We start from the raw sequence: 21,408 nt of genomic DNA, 5'->3' as shown, positions 1-21,408 counted from the left end.
CTTTGTTGGGCTCCTTACTCAGCATGGAGTCTGCCTCTCCCTCTGCTTGCCTCTCCCCCTGCTTGTGCTCTCGGTCTCTCTGACAAATAAACACAATCTTAAAAAAAAAAAAAAAAGATGGTGTGCGTGTGTTTAGAAAAGTTTATTCGTTTGGTCAACATCAAACATATTAGCGAGACCTGTTCTTACAAGTCTTTGGCAGGCTCATGCTCCCTCTCCTCACTTTCTTTCCTTCTTCCCTTCTTTTGACCTAATGTTCAAATCTTTCCACTTGTTTATGTGGACCAATTTAGCTCTCCTCAGCTCCTTCTCCTAAACCTATGCATAACTAACTTAGTTTAAATAGCCAGGTTAAGTTCCTCCATGAAGGCCATCTTCCTCTCATGGAGTGTGGTAGTTTTAAATATGGCCACAGATAGGTCTTTCAAAGGGTGATACCAAATTCGCCTCCCCTTTAGTACGGGCTGAATTTAGGGACTCACTTCCAACAGACTCATGTGGCACAAGTGATGTGTGTGACTTCCCAGGTGAGCACATAAGTGGCACCAAGACTTTCTTCTCTCAGGTCACTCACCCTGGGACAAGCCAGCTGCCATGCACCAGGACACTCAAGCAGGTGTGGAAACCCAGAGAAGCATTTGGCTTTTCTCTCTCCATTGCTAATTATTCCCACCAAACCCAGTTCTGGGTCGGAGTGCAAAGTGTGCTGGGGTGAGGGGAAGATGCCGGGTCACAGCAGAGGAGCAGAAAGACAAGCAGCACTGAGGTGATCAAGTGCAATGGAGAGAAGGCGTGGGCTCTGTGGTCGCAAAAACCGTGGTCTGAGGGCCAGCTCCCCTTCTTACGACCATCCCCTCGCCGCTCCTGAACCTGCAGCTTGCTCATCTGTACTGCGGGGCGTCATCTCTTTCACAGAGATGCCGGCAGGAGTACGTGGGGTGAGGCAGAGAGAGGCTTGGTGTCAGGCCTGGCCCAGTGTAAGTATTCTTTCAGTGATAATAATAATTTTCTCTGGTTGAGCACCTACTGTATGTCAGGCTCTGCGAGGGCCACATTACGTGTATTATCATATCATTTTTTTTAATATTCACACAGCAACTCAACAAGGTCGACAGGTCGTAATGGTGGCCGGGGGGCCCCCAAAAGATATGCCCGAGTCATAATCCCAAGTCCCCGTGATTATGATCTTATTTGGAAACAGGGTCTTTGCAGATATAATTAAGTTAAGGATCTCGGGATAAGATCATCGGGGATTTAGAGGAGGCCCTAAATTGGATGACTTGGTGACCTTAGGAGAGAAAGGAGGACACGAGACAGGAGAGACACAGGAAAGGCCACGTGAAGCTGGAGGCAGACCGTGGGAGTTATGTTGCCACAAACCGAGGAAGACCAGAGCTGGAAGGACTCTCCTCCAGAGCCTTTGGTGGGTCTGACCTTGCTAACACCTTCATTCTGTACTTCCTGCCTCTAAAATTATGAAAAGAATCAATTTCTATTATTTTAAGCCACCGTGTTTGTGGTCATTTGTTACAGGAGCCCTGGGAAACCAATACATATGCTTTTATCCCCACTTTATAGGTAAGGAAATGAACGTGAACTCACTTGCTTGGGGTCTGTTTTTGTGCAAAGAACCGATTTATGCTACATAAACATAAAGCTACTGAGTGCCCATAAGAGAAATGATCAGGAACCAAAACAGGAAAATTAGGACAAATACATAGCTCCAGGTATCTACTGAGAAAAGGAAAATGAGTGCACATCATTTCACTCAATGTGCAACTTTGTGCAAATACCGGAGCTCACTTAATTAGGCCAGGAGAAACCCTCTTGGAAGGAAAAAGCCAGTAAAATAGAACTCAGGGTAACGTGTAAAACAGCTCAGCACAAGTCTGTGGAAGAGACCAGACCAGCTAGAACCAGCCAGAACCAGCCCTGAGGACCGATGATTTAGACTCAGGGGAGACTTTGAACAGATTAAATTAATAGAGCAATTAGGGGGCAGGAAGCAGGCTAAGCCTCTTAAAATCTAGGAATCGAAGGGGAAATTTTCAGAACAATTTGGTTTGTAGGAAGCAATCGAGTCTTGCACTTTAATTTCTCTTTGTTTGGTTTCTTTTTAAGATGCTGAAATGGCAAGTCTGAAGAGCAATAAATAATCACAGATTTCTTATGAAATTCAAACAGTGGGGAATCATTAATTTTAAAGGTCTACCCATTTCCCAAGGAGCCAAGAAGCCGTGCCTAGTCTTCAGGGTTTAATCTACTTACACATTGGGGACAGATTTCTCCTAACCTACACCACCACAATCCCAAGAGGCTTCACTTGCCTTTCTTTTGAAAAAAATTTGCATTTTCCATAGTTGCAAAAATAACAAATGCTCCATGTACAAAACTAGGAAAACTTGAAAGAGCACAAAGGAAAAAGTAAACACCATAATCCAGCCTCCCACGTATTGAAATATTTTCCTCTGATATTTTAGATATAGCTATAGCTGTGTACGTATAACTCAAAACCAAACTGACTGTAGTTACCACTCCTGCATGTTCCGGGGAGGGGGAGGGGGAGACATAAAGCATATTTGTGGAGAAAAATAAAATAGCTAACATTTAATAATATTTACCTTGAGCCAAACATCCTAAACACTTCATACATATTAACTCTAAGAAAATTTTGCCTACCACCAAATCCAAAGATACTCATCTGTATTTAACTCATTTAATTCCCAGTACAGCTTTATTTGTTAGTGCCATCCCTGTTTTGTAGATAGAGAAACTGAGGCACGTGAAGAATTGTGCCCGAAATCACACTGCGGGCAAGTGGCGAGCCGGGATTTGCTCCAGCCTATGCGAGAAGCAAGGGCTCAGCTGCTTCCCTCTAGAGACTAGCAGAGGGGAGGGACTCACGGTTCAGTTTCCCCCGGTTGGTCTTCTGTCCCAGAGTGACCTCCGCCAGAGTCATCAAGGAATCTTGGTTTGTAATCTTGTGGTGGAGAACACGAGATAAAGAGGGGGTGGGGAAAGCTGGCCCGAGGAGAGCCTAGAGAGAGGGCTTGCCGTGGTGTGGCGTCTAGCCTGAGGCTGGGTCCGTGGCCACACCCACCCACGGCTTTCCACGGCCACGCCCACCCACGTCCGACCACCCCTACAGCCCGCCCGCCCCCACTGTGGGCAGAGCCTGAGAGGCGGCGGCCCCTGAGATGCCAACAGCAGGAAAGGTAGCCGAATAGTGCTCTGAACCTTAAGAAAAAGTCCACCACGCACACATTTGCCTTGTGCAGGCGGTTTTGGAGAAATCTCGAATTTCTCTGATTCCAGAGAAGTAGCTGAATCCAATGTCTGAGCTGGGGCAATGAAAGGGGAAAAGAAGCCTGGGTGGGCTGAGATTCTGAAGACAGCAGTGAGCCCCTGGGAATCTGGATGAATCTTGAGTAGGACATCGTACATTGTACTTAACACAAATATGAATTAAAGGATACAACCCATTCTATTTCAAGCCCAGAGGGCTGAATGACCTCAGCCCACATCTGGAAGATATATACATTCATGTATGCATATACACGCATGGTTTCTATCACATGTATATTACGTGTTATGTTATATATAACACACATGACAAAACATGTACAAGTAGATACCTAGATCATTCTTTACAAAAGTGATATCATATACAATATAATAAATCTAAATAATATACAGTATATATTATATAAATGTAACACGATTACATTATATAACATATGGTATAAAACACATACACAACCAAATATTCACATTTTACGTGTAAGATATGCAAGCACATATTGATATATTTTTACTAAAATGTAATATTATATATGGTTTTAATTTTTTCCCCATTTTTTTCTTTATAAAAATGGGACATTATTATATATACAATTTTGTGGGGTTTTTACTTTTGGAATATACTTTTGGTAATATTCTTATACAATATGATTGTTAATATATATATTTTTAAAGATTTATTTTAGAGAGTGTGTGTGTGCAGGGGGAGGGGCAGACTCCCCTCTGAGGGAGGAGCCAGACGTATGGCTCCATCCCAGGACCTGAGCAGAAATCAAGAGTTGGACTCTTAACCGACTGAGCCACCCAGGCGCCCTGATTGTTAATATATTTTTATGTTCTATGTGAAGGCACCGTTATTTGCGTAACCAGTCTCCTGTTTTGGTTATTTGGGCTGTTTTGAGTTTCCGTTATTATAAATAATTCTGCTAATGAACTTTCTTATAAATAGATCTTTGATTTGACACACACTGCCAGCATAAGTCAGGTCTGACAGGAAACAGGTGGCACACTAAAACTGGGTAATGAAGGGACGTCTAATAAAAGGATGGTGTATAAAGGTGTGAAACCAGCTAGGGATGGTACAGTGCCCAGGGAGATTACCACCCCTAGACTGGAGGGGGCAAAGAGGCAGCACTTACCAGAAGCTGGACAGGGTAACTTATGGGTAGGGTCACCTGAGAGGAGCTATTCCCTGTGGTGCGGAGATGCAGCAAGCTTAGGCAGCAGAGGAAGCCAGGGAAACAGTATCCTCACCCTCTTCCCATCTTCCCAGGCCCTTCCCGTAACTCTCACTGGCAGGGCTCAGCCAGAGGCCAAAGCCCAGGGTCACACTGGTCAGCCCCCAGAGGCACAGAAAGATGGAGAAGGGTAGAAGAGTGCATCTGGAGAGGCAAACTGAGGTTAGTGTGCCATGAAGAAAGATGTTAATTTCACACCCAATTGCAGTGTGAAAGAGCAGCTATTTCTTTATAATACCTGTATAAATATTCGGCATTACCACTTTTAGGAAGCGTGTAATGGTTCTCAACAATCGGGTCCAAGTCCTTGGACCCTCTCACGTGTTACCATATACTGAAGAAAGATCTTTGCAGATGTGATTAAGGATCCAAGTGTGTCCTACATGCAATCACAAAGTAACCTTATAACCCAGAGGCAGAGGGACATTTGACCCAGGAGAAGGCAACGTGACACAGAGCAGAGAATGGAGTCATGTAGCTACAAGCCAAGAAATGCCAAGAGTTGCCAGAGGTTTGCATTTGAGCTTCAACACTATAAGCTGTGTGACCTTGGACAAGTTCCTTCACCTCACTAAGCTTCAGTTATCTGTTCGTAAGGTGATGATAGCATCTCCTACCTGCCTGTGCTAACAGGATTAGATGAAACAATGACATCAATGTGTTCAAGGCAGTACCTGGATTCCTGCTCTTCATGGATCTAGCAGGGGTCAGCCCACTGTTCTATAAAGGGCCAAACTGTAAATACTTTAGGCTTTGTAGACCACAGTCCGAGTTGGAACTACACAACTCTGTTGTTGCAGCCCCCAGTCACAGATGATACATCAATGAATGAGCATGGCTGTGCCTGTAACCATTTCCTTACAGAAACAGGCAGTGTGCAGGATTTGGCCCAAAAGCCCTTGTTGGTTAATACTTTATCTAAATGAGACAGGAGCCAGCCAACTATGGCCCACAGGCCAAATCTTGCCTGTGTTCTGTTTTTGTAACTTGTGAGCTAAGGATGACTTTTACATGTTTTTAAATGAGTGGGAAATGAAGAGAAGAAGAGGAATATTTTATGACACATGAAAATTGTAGGAAATTCAAATTTCAGTGTCCATAAATAAAGTTTTATTGGAACACATTTGTTTGTTTACATGTCAGCCATGGCCACTTTCATGCTACAAAGGCAGAATTGAATAGATGCCACAGAGACTGTAAGTGGCACCCTCACTGATCTGCATGTCGCTCAGTGGCTATTGTGTACTAAAGATGGCCAGGTCTCTGTTCCTGGTTCCTGGAAGTTACCCTCTAAATTCTTGGAATTTCCCAAGTGTTAGGAATGTTTTTGATATTCATGGTGGGGCCTGATAGTTTATGCTAATGAGACGGTACAGATTGGGGACAGGTCACATCAGAAAGGCCAACCATGTGATTAGAACCATTTGACCCACGTGATATCAGTCTGACATCTGGAGAAGGAAGGGGGGCTGGAGATTGAGTTCATTTGCTTGGCCATTGATTCAATTGTGTCTATGTAATGAAACTCCAATTAAAACTCTAGACACAAACCTTGAATGAGTTCCCTGGTTGTGGAAACACATCGCAACGGTTGGGGGGTGTCACATCCTGAGAACATGGGAAGTTTCACTTTGGGGAAACTTCTGCATCTCTGCATTTGGCTGGTCCTGGTTTGTATCCTTAACAGTAAAACAGTCATCAGAAGTATAATACTTTCCTGAGTTCTGTGAGTTCTCCTAGTGCATTCTTAGACTTGAGGGGGCAGTGGGGCCTTCTAAATTTATAGCCAGCTGGTCAGAAGTGTGGATGACCTGGAAACCCCAGGGCCCGAGACTGGTGTCTAAAGTGTGAGGAATCTTGCCGAGAACTGTGCCCTTACCCTGTGCAATCTGGTCCACCTCTAGGTAGTTGGAGCCAGAACCGCACTGCAACAGCGCCCAATGAACTGCAGTGGCACAGTTGCAACTCAACAGTGTGTTCAGGGTCAAATCACACTGCAATGTGGTGGCATTAAATGTATTTTATTATTTGATACACAATATGTGTATATATGTGTATTCCAGTCCTGTCAAAATAAACAAAAAAAAGAAAAGTGGACTTGGAATGTCACATCTTTTAGGGTACAGTGGAGCGTGGGTTATTGTTGAATCTGATGGCAAAGCACATGATCACACCACAGCTCTGCTAAAAGAAGACAGTATACGTCAGCAGTGCTAGATTAAGTACTCATCACAGTGCTCCCACTCACAGGAAAGCAACAATCAGAGAAGTTAGGAAATTTAAAATGGCATACCTCATGGTAGTAGAATTCTTTCACAAACATAAAAAATGAAACTGAAGCCACAACCAAAGTGGCTCGTTTTTGAGTGGCCCATGCTTAGCCAAACAAGGAAAACCAACTATTGATAATGGGTTAATTAAATCACGTTTGATCACAACAGCTGAAGAAACAGGTCCAGAGAAAATAAACTTGTTTATTAGATTTTCTTCAATTGCTTAAAGACTTTGAGGACTTTGAGGGCAACATAAATAGTCAATTAAAAAACAAAGCAAATAATATTGAGTGGTTTTCTGTGGCCCTTGCTGAGATGATAGATGTTACTGATACCAGTCTACTGTTTGAGAAGTCAATGCCAAGTTTGAAGTGGCTGAGGACTGAGCCTCTATGAAGAGTCTGCATGGAACAACTAGAGTTGAGAGTATTTTCAAAGAAGTTAATTAATTCAGTACAAACTGAAGCGGAACCTGCTAAGATGTATTACAGCTGATGGTGATAAAAAACAGGTGTGGAGCAGAAAGAGAAAGTATTAGTTGGAAATTTTTACAAAGCTTGTGGAAATGTAAAATATTAAAAATCCATGGTTATTCATTGTATTATTCATCCGCTGGTACTTGGTAGAAAATACTTCAATCCATCATGTGGTATTGAACTGGTAGTGTCATCCATCGTGTCGTTGTCAGTCTGTGGATTTTTGTCCCAAATAGAAGCTGAATACCCTGACTTTCACTACTACACTACAGTTCTGGGACTTAGCACTGGTAAAGATTTATAGCAAATTTTGAACTTGGGCCTGAGATTCACATTTTTCTGAATGAGAAGCATTTCCCCTTATTATCTATCTATCTATCTATCTATCTATCTATCTATCTTTATTTATTTAGCAATCATTATTATTGAACACTGAATGGCTTTGAAAATTAACTTCGGCAGCAGGCTTGATAATGCTTCTTAAGGAATTCAGTCTAAAATTAGAAGACTACACTGTGTATGTACCAAACTTATACACTGCAGTAGTCATTTGGTGACGCCTAATGTTGCTTGAATCACAAGTAGTGTCAAGTTGCTTTCGAAAGTTAAAATGAGAAGAGAGCCCTCCAGTCCCACATAGATTTTCAGGTGAGATATTGTCAGAGCTCAAACTACGGTTGCAGCAGGATTTTTTGAACCTCCATGGAAGTATAAAGGGAATTTCCATATTAAAATCTAATTGAGGAACTTCCACATAACCTTCAATTGGAAGTGATTATTGCATTGTAATGATAGGTGAACAGGCCAGTAGGAAGAGAATCTAAAAGATTTCTAATAATGCGCTCAATTAACATTATATGTTTGTGGATTGATAGCAGTACTTGGTAGTACATAGCTGTGTGAAAAGACATTTTCAAAGATGAAATACACAAAATCTCATTATAGATCAGTATTAACAGATGAACACTTGCAACAGATCTTGACAAATGCTAGTGGGAACACTAACTTTGAACTCCAATTAAGCAAAACGTTAGTTTCAAAAAAAGAATTCCATTCTTACCATTAGTAGACCTACATTACCAAAAATTATCTGTTATTGGTAATTATTTGCATTGTTATTATTATTGTTGTTTCTTTTAAAGATTTGTTTATTTATTTTAGCGAGAGAGAGACAGAGAGCAGGAGCGGGGGGAGGGGCAGAGGAAGAGGGAGAGAGAGAGAAGGAGACTCCCCCTGAGCACAGAGCCCTGTGCAGGGCTCATTCTCAAGACCCTGAGATCATGACCTAAGCTGAAATCAAGTCGGATGCCTAACCAGCTGAGCCGGCCAGGTGCCCCTATTATTGTTGTTATTGTTATATTTTGAATTTTGTCAGTAAGAATTTTAGGGCAATTTGTATTCTCTCTTGTTGTATAAGTACCTACATAATATCCTCCATTTTAGCTCTTGGCCTATAAAGCCTACAATATTTCCTATCCAGTCCTTAAAAGAAAAATTTGCTGAGCTTGGATCCAGAGGCTGTATACCAAAATGTTAACAGTGGGCTTTCCTGAGTATTTAGATTATGAACATCTTAATTTATTTCTTATTCTTGCTATTTGAATGTTCTCATTTGATTGGCGATGAACACGTATTAACTATGTAACCAAGAAAATAAGCTATCTATGAAATCGGTTCTATAATGAGAAAATATTCCTCCAATCAAGTTGATAAATGTGTCATTGGTAGAAGTATTCTGTTCCATTCTTGCCTGGGAAGGAGGCTCACTTCTATGAAATTCATTCTTTCTCATTAGGAGCGGAAAACAGCTTTGACACTGAAGACTTTCCATGAAGAGAAGCCCTTGTGTTTTCCTCAGAACCATATTGGAGCAGAGGATTTCCAGGACACTTTCATCCGCCACAAGGTTGAACCAGACGTTTCAGAGGCCCCGCTCTGCCTTGTGGGGACAGGCAGAATGAGTGGCCTCTGGGGTGACCTCTAACCACAGCATCTGACATTCTGCCGCTTGAAATACTCTAGAGCAGATTGCACACTTGATTGGAAGTAACTATCCCAAGACTGGATCCATGATCACAGGGTAGAGGAGATCCAGGCAGCTGAACAGAGATGAAAAATAAAGCCTGTCCGTTTTGCCCAGTAGCCATCTGGACGGATGGTGGTCTGGCAAACCTTTTATTTATTTTCAAAACAAACTTTACACTGAATTCCAGTATATATAAACCCAGTTTTATTTTTTAAAAAGATTTTATTTGTTTATTTGACACAGAGAACACAAGCAGGAGGGAGGGGCAGAGAGAGAGAGAGGGAGAAGCAGGCTCCCTGCTGAGCAAGGAGCCCACTGTGGTGCCTGATCCCAGGACCCTGAGATAGTGACCTGAGCTGAAGGCAGATGCTTAACAGACTGAGCCACCCAGGCGCCCATATTTTATAACTTCAAATGGCAGTATTTACCACTTATAGTAATCAAACAACAAGGGAAATGGGCTGTTTGGTTAAAAATTAAAATTGAAATTAGGTTTAGATTATGTTTGTATTATGCTTCTGTTGCATGGAATCAATAAAACCCTGATTTCCACGTGTGTGTTTTTGTAAGTGGTAACAGCTTTTAACTGCCTGCTTTGCAACCTCGGGATACTCTCCAATTAAACTGATCCAAAAGCTTGAAAGAAGAATAGCAGAAATTTTTTGTCTCAAAAACTGAATCACTAGCATTCTCTTCTAACTGCTAGTATTTCTTACCATGAGTAAAAAAGGCAATCGGATATCATCCAAAACTATAATAAACATTAAGATGATTAATATGGTGTGTTTACCACCTGAAGTGCCAATTATTGCACAACTCATTATGATGTCGGGTTCCGTTTTAAGTGAATGGATATGCACGGAATATTCTTCAGAAATGAAGATAAAACTATGATCTTCCTACTCAATGTAGTTATAGGAAGGTCACAGAAGCATGTAATACACAGCCAATAAACATATGCTAACTGAATGAATGAATGAATGAATGAGATTTTCTCTACAGAAGGGTTAGTCTGGAGCACAAGTTTGTGTGAGGGTAGTGTCCGCCATGTTGAAATCTGATATGGAATGTCTGAGTGTACGTGTGTGTGTGTGTGTGTGTGTGTGTGTGTGTGTGTTGGAGCTTTTAGAGACACTCTAGTGAAGTAGTTACAAACAAAGGCTCTGGAGTCAGATTCCCCAGGTTTGAATACCAGCTCCACCATTTACTAGCTACATGGTCTTGGGAAAATTGCTTAGCTTCTTTATGCCTTAATTTTCTCACCTGTAGAATGAGTGTAACAATAGCACCCACTTCAGAGGGTAGTTGTAAGGATTAAATGAGCTATTCATGTAAAGAACTTGATAAAACCTTGCTATTTAACACCAGTAAAACAATTAAAATATATGAAAGAAATGGAAATCAAAAACAAATTTAAAAAAAAAATTTTAAGTAATTTCTACACCCAATGTTGGGGCTCGAACTTATAACCCTGAGATCAAGAGTTGCATGCTCTACTGACTGAGCCAGCCAGGCACCCTAAAGCAACTGTTTATAGAATTCTGCAAGGAACCTGGAGATTTCAGGGAATAGAGCTTGAGAAATAGTTGTTGGAGGTGAAAATGAGTGTATGTTTGTGCATCTCAAAGCAAAGTGACCTCCTCCTTTCAGTTCGGTTGCTCAATTTATCCCTGAGGAACCCTCTGGTGCGTTCCCACAACCCTGCTTTGACCTCATTCCCAAATCTTCATTTCTATCCTATGCATAACCAAATTTCCTCTGTGAGAAGGATGGTGTAATAGCTTCCTGGGGCTGCCCGAACAAATTGGCACAAATTGGATGGCTTAAAACAACAAAAATTTATTCTTTCACAGTTCTGGAAACTAGAAGTCCGCGATCAAGGTTTTGATGGGGCCTGTTCCTCTGAACCCTGTAGGGGAATCCTTCCTTGCCTCTTTCAGCTTCTCGAGGTGTTTGCCAGCCACCCCCAACCTTCCTTGGTTTGCAGACACGATGCTCAAGTTCCCAGTCTTCACTCAGTGTTCCCTTGTGTGTCTTCACTTTGTCCTCTGTGTCCACAGCTCCCCTTTAGAAGGTCACCAGTCCGACTGGCATATGGCCCACCCTAATGATCTCATTTTAACTTGATTACCTCTGCAGAGAGCCTATCAGCAAATAAGGTTACATTCAGAAGTACCGGGGGTGGGGCTTCTACATATCTTTTTTAGGGGAGACATGATTCAAGTCATAACAGATGGCAGTGAAGACAGTCCAAGCTGCTAAGCTTTGGAGGATGACTGCTAAGCACCGTAGGTGTCCCCAAGGGACTGACCAGGCCTCAGGCACATGGAAGCGTTCGAGTCTGCACCTCGCTGAGAAAGGGACCTAGCGTATGTTGAGTGTTGCTATGTGCACGATGTTCTAGTAAACACGCTGCCAACATCACCTCTTAACTCCACACTCTCCCCTTGTGATGTAGGTGTCAGCATGACCATTTTACAGATGAGGAAACTGAGGCCTGGTGAGGTCTATAGACTAGGACTTAATCAATCTGGGATTCTAGTTGTGGTCTACCAGAGAGAGTGGGGTTTGCTGCCTGTGGCCATGCCTACGTCACTTCCATTCCTGGACTGCAGGTGGGTTTAGAATCTAGTCAGTGATTCTGGAGACAGTCCCCCATCTCTTCATTTTAGACATGACTCATTGAGTCACATCCTTTATCTGGATTTAACCATGAGCATCATATGAAAGTAGAAGTGAAACATTGTACTTTTTTTCTCAAAGGAGCTGCAACTCTCAGAGTTTTATGACCAGGCACCGAATTGAAATGCTGACTTTTGATGGCCCCACATGTGCTGGAAGACGTTTTTAATTGAAGAATAACCGGAAACTCCACGCCACTGGGACCTGTGTCAGAGATGGTACCGAGAATCGTGACTATGCCCCAAGTCTAAGTGTGCACTTATATTTTCTGACTTAACTCACAGAAAAGGCCCAATGAGATTGGTATTCTAGCCTCATTTCCAGATGAAAAAATGGAGGCCCACTGTCTAATTGAATTACTTATAAGTGGAAGAGTCAGGATTTGTCTGATTTGATAGCCCATGCTCTGAATCATGACTGCCCCCCAGTTACACAACACACCTACCCACACACACACCTATCACCACCAACAACAAACACTCAGCAGAGTTCAAGTTTAGGGAGATGCAAATATCGTCACCTTTGCAAATATCGTCACCTTGAGAGTGTTCACACCCTGCTCTCCAGAACCACGAGAAGGGGCCTTCCCCCCACCCACACGGTCCTATAAGAATGGCTCACCCAGGGGCCCTCTCCCCTCCCCCGGAGCAGGTGGCTATTTCTCGTTGAATGTCGAAATGCACAGACTGAGGTTTCTCTTCACGCAGCATTTCCTTTGTCTCCCCCACCCACCCTCTCACTTTGTACTTATTAACACTGCAGGCTTACCCAGCACCTTTTATTTTTAGGATCTCAAAATGTTGGAACAACACAGTTTTATTATTTTCCTGTGCTCATGACTAGGGAAATCAGAATCACAAAGACTTTTAGGATCGTGATGACTTGGACGGTCATGCAGCAAGCAATGCAAAAGAGGAAAGCACCGGAGGTGGGCGGGGGCACGGATCTGGCTCAGCGCAGGGGGGTGGGGGGGGGCACAGATCTGTCTCAGAACCAGGAGCAGCCACACTTCTGCTGCTAAACCCGCTGACCTATCCCCAGCACTAGGGGCTTGCCAGTCTGCGTGAAGACAGTCTCTTCCTTCCAGGACCCTGTCTGCTGTCGCAGCCAGGGGCATTACTGACAGGCGGGGAGGCCGACAGCTGCGCTGCCTCGAAGTGATGCTCACCCGCGTTAGCCATTTTAACAGTAATTTAAAATTCATTTCAAATACTAGAAATAGTAGTTTGTCACTTTCTCGGTTGTTGTTGTTTTTTTCACAGACATATTAATATGGATGCGGCTGGCAGGTTCCAAGCTCTGAATTGTGCTCATTAAGTCACAGCTGGCTGGGAATACGTGTCAATCTATGCCTTTATTTCTCAAGCTGGTTTTATAATGAAATTAAAATGGACTCCTCCAGACAGCCCCTTCCCAGCAAGCAAAGCAGCTTTACCCTCTGGGGAGTGGATACTGTGTTCCGATGATGCTCTTTTCTCAGAAGAAATGCATATATAATTTCGGTAATTAAAACATTTAATTTGGTGATTACCCTCACAAAAAGAAACCACTTGAATTAACCCTGGTGGGGGAACATCGCATCCAGCTGTTACAGCCAGGGCTTTCTGGAAGGAACAGCCCACCTGCCTGGGGGGTGTTCCCGTGTCGCTCACCATATACCAGTTTTCTGAGCGGCCGTGTCGCTGGGCAGATGGCCCCCAACGTTACTCACTTTCTTCTGCTGGAATGCATGGCTGGGTTTCTGAAACTCAGTATGTATTTTTAAAAAGAGCTATGGAAAAAGCTGATTCATTGTTACTCTAGAGGAATTCCTTAAGGGAAGATAATACCCTAAAGACTGGACATTTCACGTAAAACTTTTTGCTTTCAATCAAACTAGCTATATCAAATAAATTCACCCACTGAGCTTGTTGAACAAGGGGATTCCCGGGTCCACGCTAGAACTACTGAAACAGGAACCTGGGCAGGAGCCTGGGATCAGGCTTTTTAACAAGCTCCTTGGGTGATTCATTAGCATCCTGAAATTTGGGAGTCACTGGGGGGGCACCTCACTCATCATCAGTGCAAAAATTGGGGTGTAACTGTGAGTCATGGAGTGATGTGCCTGACCTTTGATTGGGTGCAGCTGAGCTCACCTGGCAGCCTCTGTGCTCCATTTGGAAGTGACAAATTAGAAAATGATGTGCAATTAAGCTTTTCAAGAGGCAGGTAATCAGTTCACCCCCTCCTGTACCTCAGAGCCAGTCTTTGTGTCCCTGGGTAATCAGGAAAGTCACCGAGACTCACCGTGTCTTGTGGGCTGAAGGATGACAGAGCAAAGCTCTCAGATGTTGCCTGTCAACCCAGAAAACAGAACAGGCTGAGTGAGTCCTGCAGCCTCACCCCAGCTGGCTCGCCACTCAGAGGCTGCCGAGGAGCCCAGCATATTCGCAGATCTTTCTGCAATGGTTTCCAAATGTCAGCCCAACCCAGGGTTCTGGACCTATGCTGGCTACACCAGAGCCACCTGGGGAGCTCACTGAAAATACAGATTCCTGGGCCCCAACCCAGAGCCACTGACAGACTGTCTTGGAGGCTGGGCCCTGAAATCTGTATTCATTGCAATCCTCCCTAGGGTTCTGGAACCTCTGTGAACAGACAGCACTGCTTGTTGGCTCATAGGGTTGTTAGAGAGAAACCCCCAGAGAAGTCAATGTAAAGAAAAGAAAGGAGATATCACATGGCAGGGGAACTGTAAGTTTGCAGTCAGTGGAGTCTACCAGATGTCCGAATAAGGGGACAGCATTCGATGAGGCTTGAAAAGAAAATGGGCCCTTGCAAAGAGGTTGTGTAATTCACATTTGTTTTGCTCTCACATAGCACCGGGGCTTCCAGAGAGGTGGGGAGTGGCATGGAGAAGATTCTAATTGCACAGGCTCCTGGTTCCTCGGAGAGATTTCTTTTAAAGGGGTATTTCCAGTGGTGTGCGGGAAGTGGGTGCCCTGGGGAAAAAACGAATTAGTCTTGATCTGTAACGTTTGCTGGTTTCCCTGCGATAAATATTCCCTCCGTGGCCGATTTCAGGCTACCACCGCGATATCACTGAACGCGACGTCAACAGATGCACAGAATTAGGTTTTTCCCTGGCACACGCCTGCTCCAGCACACCTGATCCGGCAGTATCTGCAGCACCATCACCAAAGCGTACTCTAATGGAATCCCCACGGGGCAGACACTGGGAGGTAATTGGGCCTGAGGGCACACGCACTGAGCCCCGCAGGTGCCCCCCCCCCAGAGCTGATGCCTGATGCCCAGGCACACACTCCCTGAACAAAAAGTCAGCCGTCTGTCTAAGGCAGAGCCCAGTGTTCTAGCGAAGTGGGGGGACATGCAGAAGAAACAGGCACTCAGAATCTCAGGATGGGGAAGAGGGCAGGGCGTTCTTTTGGAACTCTGCTAGTAATCACTCAATAAAGACTCCGAGTTCGCAGTAAAGGAAATGGGGGTGTTGCCAGCAGCCCTGGTACATGCATAAGCCGATTCTCCAACCTTAGCCACAGCCGCAGGCAGAGGTGGGAGAGCTCAGTCTAACACATTCTGTACAACCTGAATTGAAGTGGAATGGAAGATATCCAATTAATCATTCAAATTTGTGTCTAAGTAACCATGATGCTCAGTTATGAATTTCAAGTACTTTAAAGAACTGCTCCGGGGAGAGATGTGAAACCCAGGATGGAAATAAAATTAGCACATATTTTCCCAAGTAGGCTAGCATGTGTTGGGTAAATAGTGGAAAAGAAAGCAGAGGTCTCTGGGAATTACCTCCTTTGCACGAGTGAAGAAACAAAAATGCAGATTCCCAAGCTGGATGGGAAATATCTTTCCCACTCTTGGCCCTTAAGGAGAACTGGTTGGCTCTGAAACAAAAGGCAGAAAAAAAACCAAGGTAGCTAACAGTGTACAACTCTGCTCTGTTCCTGTGTTCTGTTAACGTGCCGCACAGATTTGGAGTAAAAGATAAGGAGTTGAGGGACAGGAGAATAGATGGATCGCTTCATTTTTAAGCCACTTCCTGTTCTGAGAATCGGAGCCTAGGGTGTGTGTGTTTGGGGTAGGAATGAGGGAAAGCTCGTAAAATACCATTTTTAAAAAAACAAGCAAATGAGATCTTGCCATACAATCAGCTACTCTAAATATTTGCTCCTGGGATTGGCTGACACATGCTGGAGCCACTGGCTGGTGAGAGCCAACGGCGTACGGCCCCCGGACCCGATGTGTCATCAGTGACGTCACACTGATAGCTTGAACTAGGCCCTAGTGGGAAAATTTACACCATGGTAACTGGCAAATCCTACAAGATCGTCGCTGGGGAGCCAGCTGTTCCAGGCCTGCCGCTGCTGACAGGTTATCCCAGTGAGAGGCTGGATCATAACCATGTATGTTATTAGTCTGCTCAGGCCGCCATAACAACACACTACAGACCAGGTGGCCGAAACAACAGAAATTTCTGTTTTCACAGTTCTGGAGGCTAGAAGTCTAAGATCAAGGGATGGGCAGCATTGGTTTCTTAAGGTCTCTGTCTGGGGCTTGCAGAGGGCCACCTTCTTCCGTCTGGGACCTCACACGGCCTCTCCTCTGTTCACAACCCTCATGTCTCTTCCTCTCCCGAGAAGGACACCAGTAATACTGAATTAGGGTCCCTCATATGACCTCATTTGACCCTAATTACCTCCTTAAATGCTCTACCTTCAAATATAATCACATTGGGAGTGAGGGCTTTGACACAGGAATTTCGGGGTGACAAAATTCAGTCCATTACGCTTCTGACAGGCACTTGGGGTCGGTGCACTTTACTTTCAGGGCAGTGTAGGCATAGGGGTTTCAAGCCTGCTGGCCTGGTAGACCACGGGAAGGGGGCTCTTAATACTGTGGAATTAAGAAGCCCTCCATTCGGCAGTGGTACTGCTAGCAAGGTAAGTGTTAGGAAGTACTCGTCTTCGGAGCTCTGGGAGACCTTGGCGCCGGATCCTGCATCATTTACAACTTTGTGAAGTACGACAGAGGCAACAGGGCAGTGGCTATCAGCCTTGTTCTTAAAGATGGAGTCACAGAGAATCATAGACTTGCAAATTTCCAATCCAAGTATTTACTTGGGACGTGCTGAGCATTATCCTAATAGTAATGTGACATCAGCAGGTGCCACTAGGACAAAGCCCAGGACTCTGGTTGAGCACTGTAGAGTGGACTCTGTTTCTCACCCAGGTGTAACTCAGGAGACATGTAACCTTGGTTCTTGTTATCAGCCATCCTGGGAGCATGAGGGTAGCAAGCCCGGGTATGAAGCCAACATGCCGAGGAGGGCACGAGGGAAGAAGCTCAGAGAAATGGAGCTAGAGCCTTGATCAAACCATGCCTGCAGCTCTGCTGTGCACACAGGCAGGTTATATATGCTCATCGTGTTGGTTAACAAGTCCCTTTTATTGTCAGTCCTGTTTTCCCTTTCACTGTGTTTTCTGTTACTTACAGTGAAAATAATCTTCTTCGGGGTGATAACACAAGAGTGTTCCATGTGAGTGGGTGGGAGGTGGTTCACGTAACCTGTTTGTACCAGGTCGGTGTTTCAGTGACCTTATCATGCACGCATTCAAATCACTCGCTGTCCCCATCTCAACCAACTAATGGTTCCCAGGTGCATATGATGGAGGTGGCGGCACGGTGGGGGAAGCAGGAACAGTCCTGCGGGACGGGAGCTATGGCAATAGAACCAGAGGAAGTCCGCTTCAGCGGGGCCCTTGAAGCTACCAGCAGTGTGGGGACCTTAGAAACTGCCACAAGGATGTGCCCCAGCTGAGTCAGGAGGGGTGTCGGGAGAGGCCGATCTCATTCCATGGCAGGGCTTTGACAGCTCCAGGCCAGAGGGGTCCACAGCCAGCAGGGAGGAGAGGGTCCCAGGGGAGGGCAAGGAGCTTCTCTACCTGAGGGGATCTCCTGACATGCCTCTGGCTAGGGAGCCCAGGAGCGTGAGTCTCTCTTCTGACCCTGACAGATACCCCTGCCTGGGCTCTGCCTCTCCGCCATCAGCTACAGCCCCTTGTGTGTTCTCTGGCAGGCCCTTCACCCCCAAACAGTCCTCTCCGTGTCTGTTGTGCGGCAGGTCCCATGCTGGGCACTATGCACACAGACGTGCACGAGGCCGGCTGACTCTCTGGACATGGAAGCCCATGGTCACCCCTGTGATATGTGCTTGAGACATAGCCTGGCACAGGAAGACAGAGGCGGCTGACCCCTGGGAAGCGGCGTTGGAGCTGAGAGCTGAAGCACGAGCGGTGTTAGCTAAGCAGCGGGGGTGACACGTGGGGGACACAGCAAGACCCTGAGGTAGAAAGAGGGAGGTGTGTGCTGCTGTCTGCAATTTGTGCTCCCTTTCACTTCGGGAACTTCTCCTGCCGTGCCTCACGCAGCTCAGATGAGCCAGAGCCCTGGCATGGTGGGGAGGTGGTGAGAGGCCAGGAAGAGCTCACAGGCTAGGCAAGGCGGGAGTGGGGGTGGCTGGTGGGATTCTTCAGGAACTGAGGTCCTCCATAAGGTAAAGAAAACAAAACCCTTCAGTGTATTATTAAAAAAACAAGAAAGTTGGAGACTAAGAGATTATGTTCAGAAAGTAGAGCTTCTGGAATGAAGATCAGAGAGGTCACTGAAGCTGGAGGGACCGGGCTGGGGCTGGGCCAGAGGTAGGGGAAGGTAATGGGAAGCAAGCAAGTCAAGACACTAAGAACCCAGAGAGATGCCAGCCTGGGAGTTGGCAGGAGTTAGTGGGGGAGATGGAGAATGACCTGGCCGAGGCGAGGGTAGGATTGCTGGATGAAAAGACCATGTCTGAGACCACAGACCCTCCAGCCATCGCCATGGCCCTGGGAGAGCACAGGGAGGTTGTAAGGGAGGCTTCTGCGGTTTGTCCCTGCTTCTGGTGGTGGACTGCTCTGTTGTGGGGTGTGTGTATGTGTGTGTGTGTGGCATAATTTGGATCATAGTGAAAGCTGGGGTTTGGGGACAGACCTTGGAGAAACATCAGGAAAACAGCGCTCCAGCTTTATTTACGTAAGAGATAAACATTTGTTTCCAAAAGTAGGAGTAAATGAAATTAAAAAGAAGAAACATAAATTCAGGGATTACTAGTATTCTGACTGTACCCTGGTTCTCTGGCCACCCAGAGGCACCCCTGGAAGGGTAACTTAAACAGTAACAAACCACATTTCTTCAGGTGGTGCCCACCCATGGTCAAGCACCCCCAGCCTTCTGCTGAGTCTTTCCTAGTTATTTCTGGGATCTCTGCACAAGTGTTTCCAGAAGCTCACAAATGGCCCTCTCTGGCCCCACTTGGAGTCTGCCACTCTGCCCATCTCCTGCTCCCGCTTACTCTAGGGAGGTTCCTGGTCCTCTAGCCTAGAAGTCACCTCTCCTGGGGCAGTGCTAGCCTGAGGACTCTGACATCCTAGCCAAGGGTGCCATCTCCTGGGACTCCCAGCGCCGTTGCTGCCTCTAGCAATTTCGTGGAACCGCACTGCCCCTGGATGCCTCTGTTCGCACCGCTGGCACCTCCCCTAGGCCAGCTCTGGACACATCTAGGGCCGTTGCTGGTGAAGGGTGGAGGCAGCAGAGCTCTGCTCTGCCTTTTGGAGCCTTGGATGCAAGAAAGCCATCTCCCGCTACATGTCAAAATGAGGAGACTCTTTCCCCCCTTCTTGTGTGTGGGACCACAAGTCAGCTGGGACCCCTCTGGTTCTGGCTACTTAGAGGCTGGACCCCTCTGTGCATGCCCGAGATGCCCTCCAAGACCGCTGTAGGGGGCTGGCCTTCTCACAGCCATGTCCGGGCTTGGGTGTCTTCTGTCACTCACAGCCCGTGTGTCCCTCACCAGCTCCCATGTGATATTTTGTGCTTTATACCAGTGTGGCCCTGCCATGAACCTCAGCTTATTCTTCGATTTTTGTCCAAAAACCCCACCCTCCATTCATAGAAGTGATCTGTGAGATGGGCTAGATATTACTGAACATTGAGGAGGAGATGGAAGTTTCTATCCCAGCAGCACAAATTCATAAAGAGATTGGACATTCCTTAGTCTTAAAAACAACCCACTACCGACTATAGAGGGGCATACACACGTTGTGAAACTGTTCAGCAGTGTCCAGTAGCATTTGAACACATGCCTACCCTGCACCCTGACCCAGCAACTCCATTCCACAAAAACGCCACGAATGTTCACCAAGATGTGTGTGAGAAAGACCATGTGGCCTTAGTCCCAACAACAGCCCCGGATGGAGAATGCCTGAAGTCCACCCAGGAATGTTCATCCATGTGGAAAGCATAAGCAGGCTGTGGCATATAGGATCACCACACAGCAGTGGAAAGCGGGAAAGCACAACTGCAGACGCCAACAGAGGTGAGACTCACAACTAGACCATTGACAGAGACGAGAGAGACATGAAAGGGAGATTTTTGTATTTTTCCAATTTACAGAACATTCAAAACCAGGCAAGATGAGTTTTTGGCACCTAGGAGCTGGCGGGGAGGCTAAGGCCGAGAAAGAGGCATGGCCGGGACTTCCGGCAGGCTCAGAATGTCCTTTCTCTTGAGGTAAGTATGGGTTCTGTGGGTACGTCCACTTTGTGAGAATTCACCTCTTGGTGAATGCTCGTGATGTGTCACTTTCAAGATGTATGTTATTCTTCAATAATGGGTATGTTAACTAAAGTCCTCCTGCCATGGAGGGATTTTCTATCGGCTATGTTGGCATCTCATCTTCCTCCTTCTCCTCTCCCTTCCCACTCATGTCTTGGAACCTGCAAGTCCCGTTCATTGGTTTCTTTTTTTCTTTCTTTTTATTTTTAAGCTTTATTTATTTGAGAGAGAGAGCACGCACACATGTGCGTGCAAGGGTAGGGACGGAGGGAGAGACTCTCCAGCAGACTCCCCACTGAGCATGGAGCCTGACACAGGTTTTGAACTCACGACCTTGAGATCATGACCTGAGCCAAAATCAAGAGTCAGACGCTAAACTGACTGAGCCACCCAGGCGCCCCTGTTTGTTGGTTTCTAAGGCACAGGAAGTGAGCTGTCTCATCCCTGGCTCCTGACCCCTCAGGGTTCACTCCCCTGATCCCCTTTCCACCTCCCCTTCTTGAATAGAGAGAGTTTTTCCCTAAGGGAAATCCTTGTGCCAGGTTCCAAGAATACCATTTCCTCACTGAAGGCGTTATGGGGGCAGCGGCTCTGGGGGTTATGTGACACTTGTCAGCTGGGCAGTCTTGCCCCGTGCTGCAGATCCCTCACCTGTGACACGGTGATAATAGCAGCACCCACCTCAAAGGGTGGGCAGTGAGGACCGAATACACAAACACGTGACCAGCACCTCAAATATTGCCTGGGATGTATAG

The 21,408-nt window shown here is 45.8% G+C and overlaps 1 long non-coding RNA gene across 1 annotated transcript in view; it reads right to left on the bottom strand.

Moving 5' to 3' along the window:
* The window catches only part of LOC148109445 (uncharacterized), a 77,086-nt gene extending 74,017 nt beyond the window's left edge, over window positions 1-3,069 (bottom strand). Inside the window, exon 1 of the long non-coding RNA XR_015725637.1 lies at window positions 2,905-3,069. This is a non-coding gene — a long non-coding RNA (uncharacterized LOC148109445). The remainder of the gene's footprint in view (window positions 1-2,904) is intronic.
* Window positions 3,070-21,408: the final 18,339 nt, after the last annotated feature.

Source organism: Ursus americanus, chromosome 9 (genome assembly GCF_024610735.1).
Source record: "Ursus americanus isolate L20-20 chromosome 9, mUrsAme1.1.p, whole genome shotgun sequence".
Lineage (NCBI taxonomy): Eukaryota > Metazoa > Chordata > Mammalia > Carnivora > Ursidae > Ursus > Ursus americanus.
The sequence above is the reverse complement of the archived record's forward strand: the minus strand, read 5'-3'. Positions and strand labels throughout refer to the sequence as shown.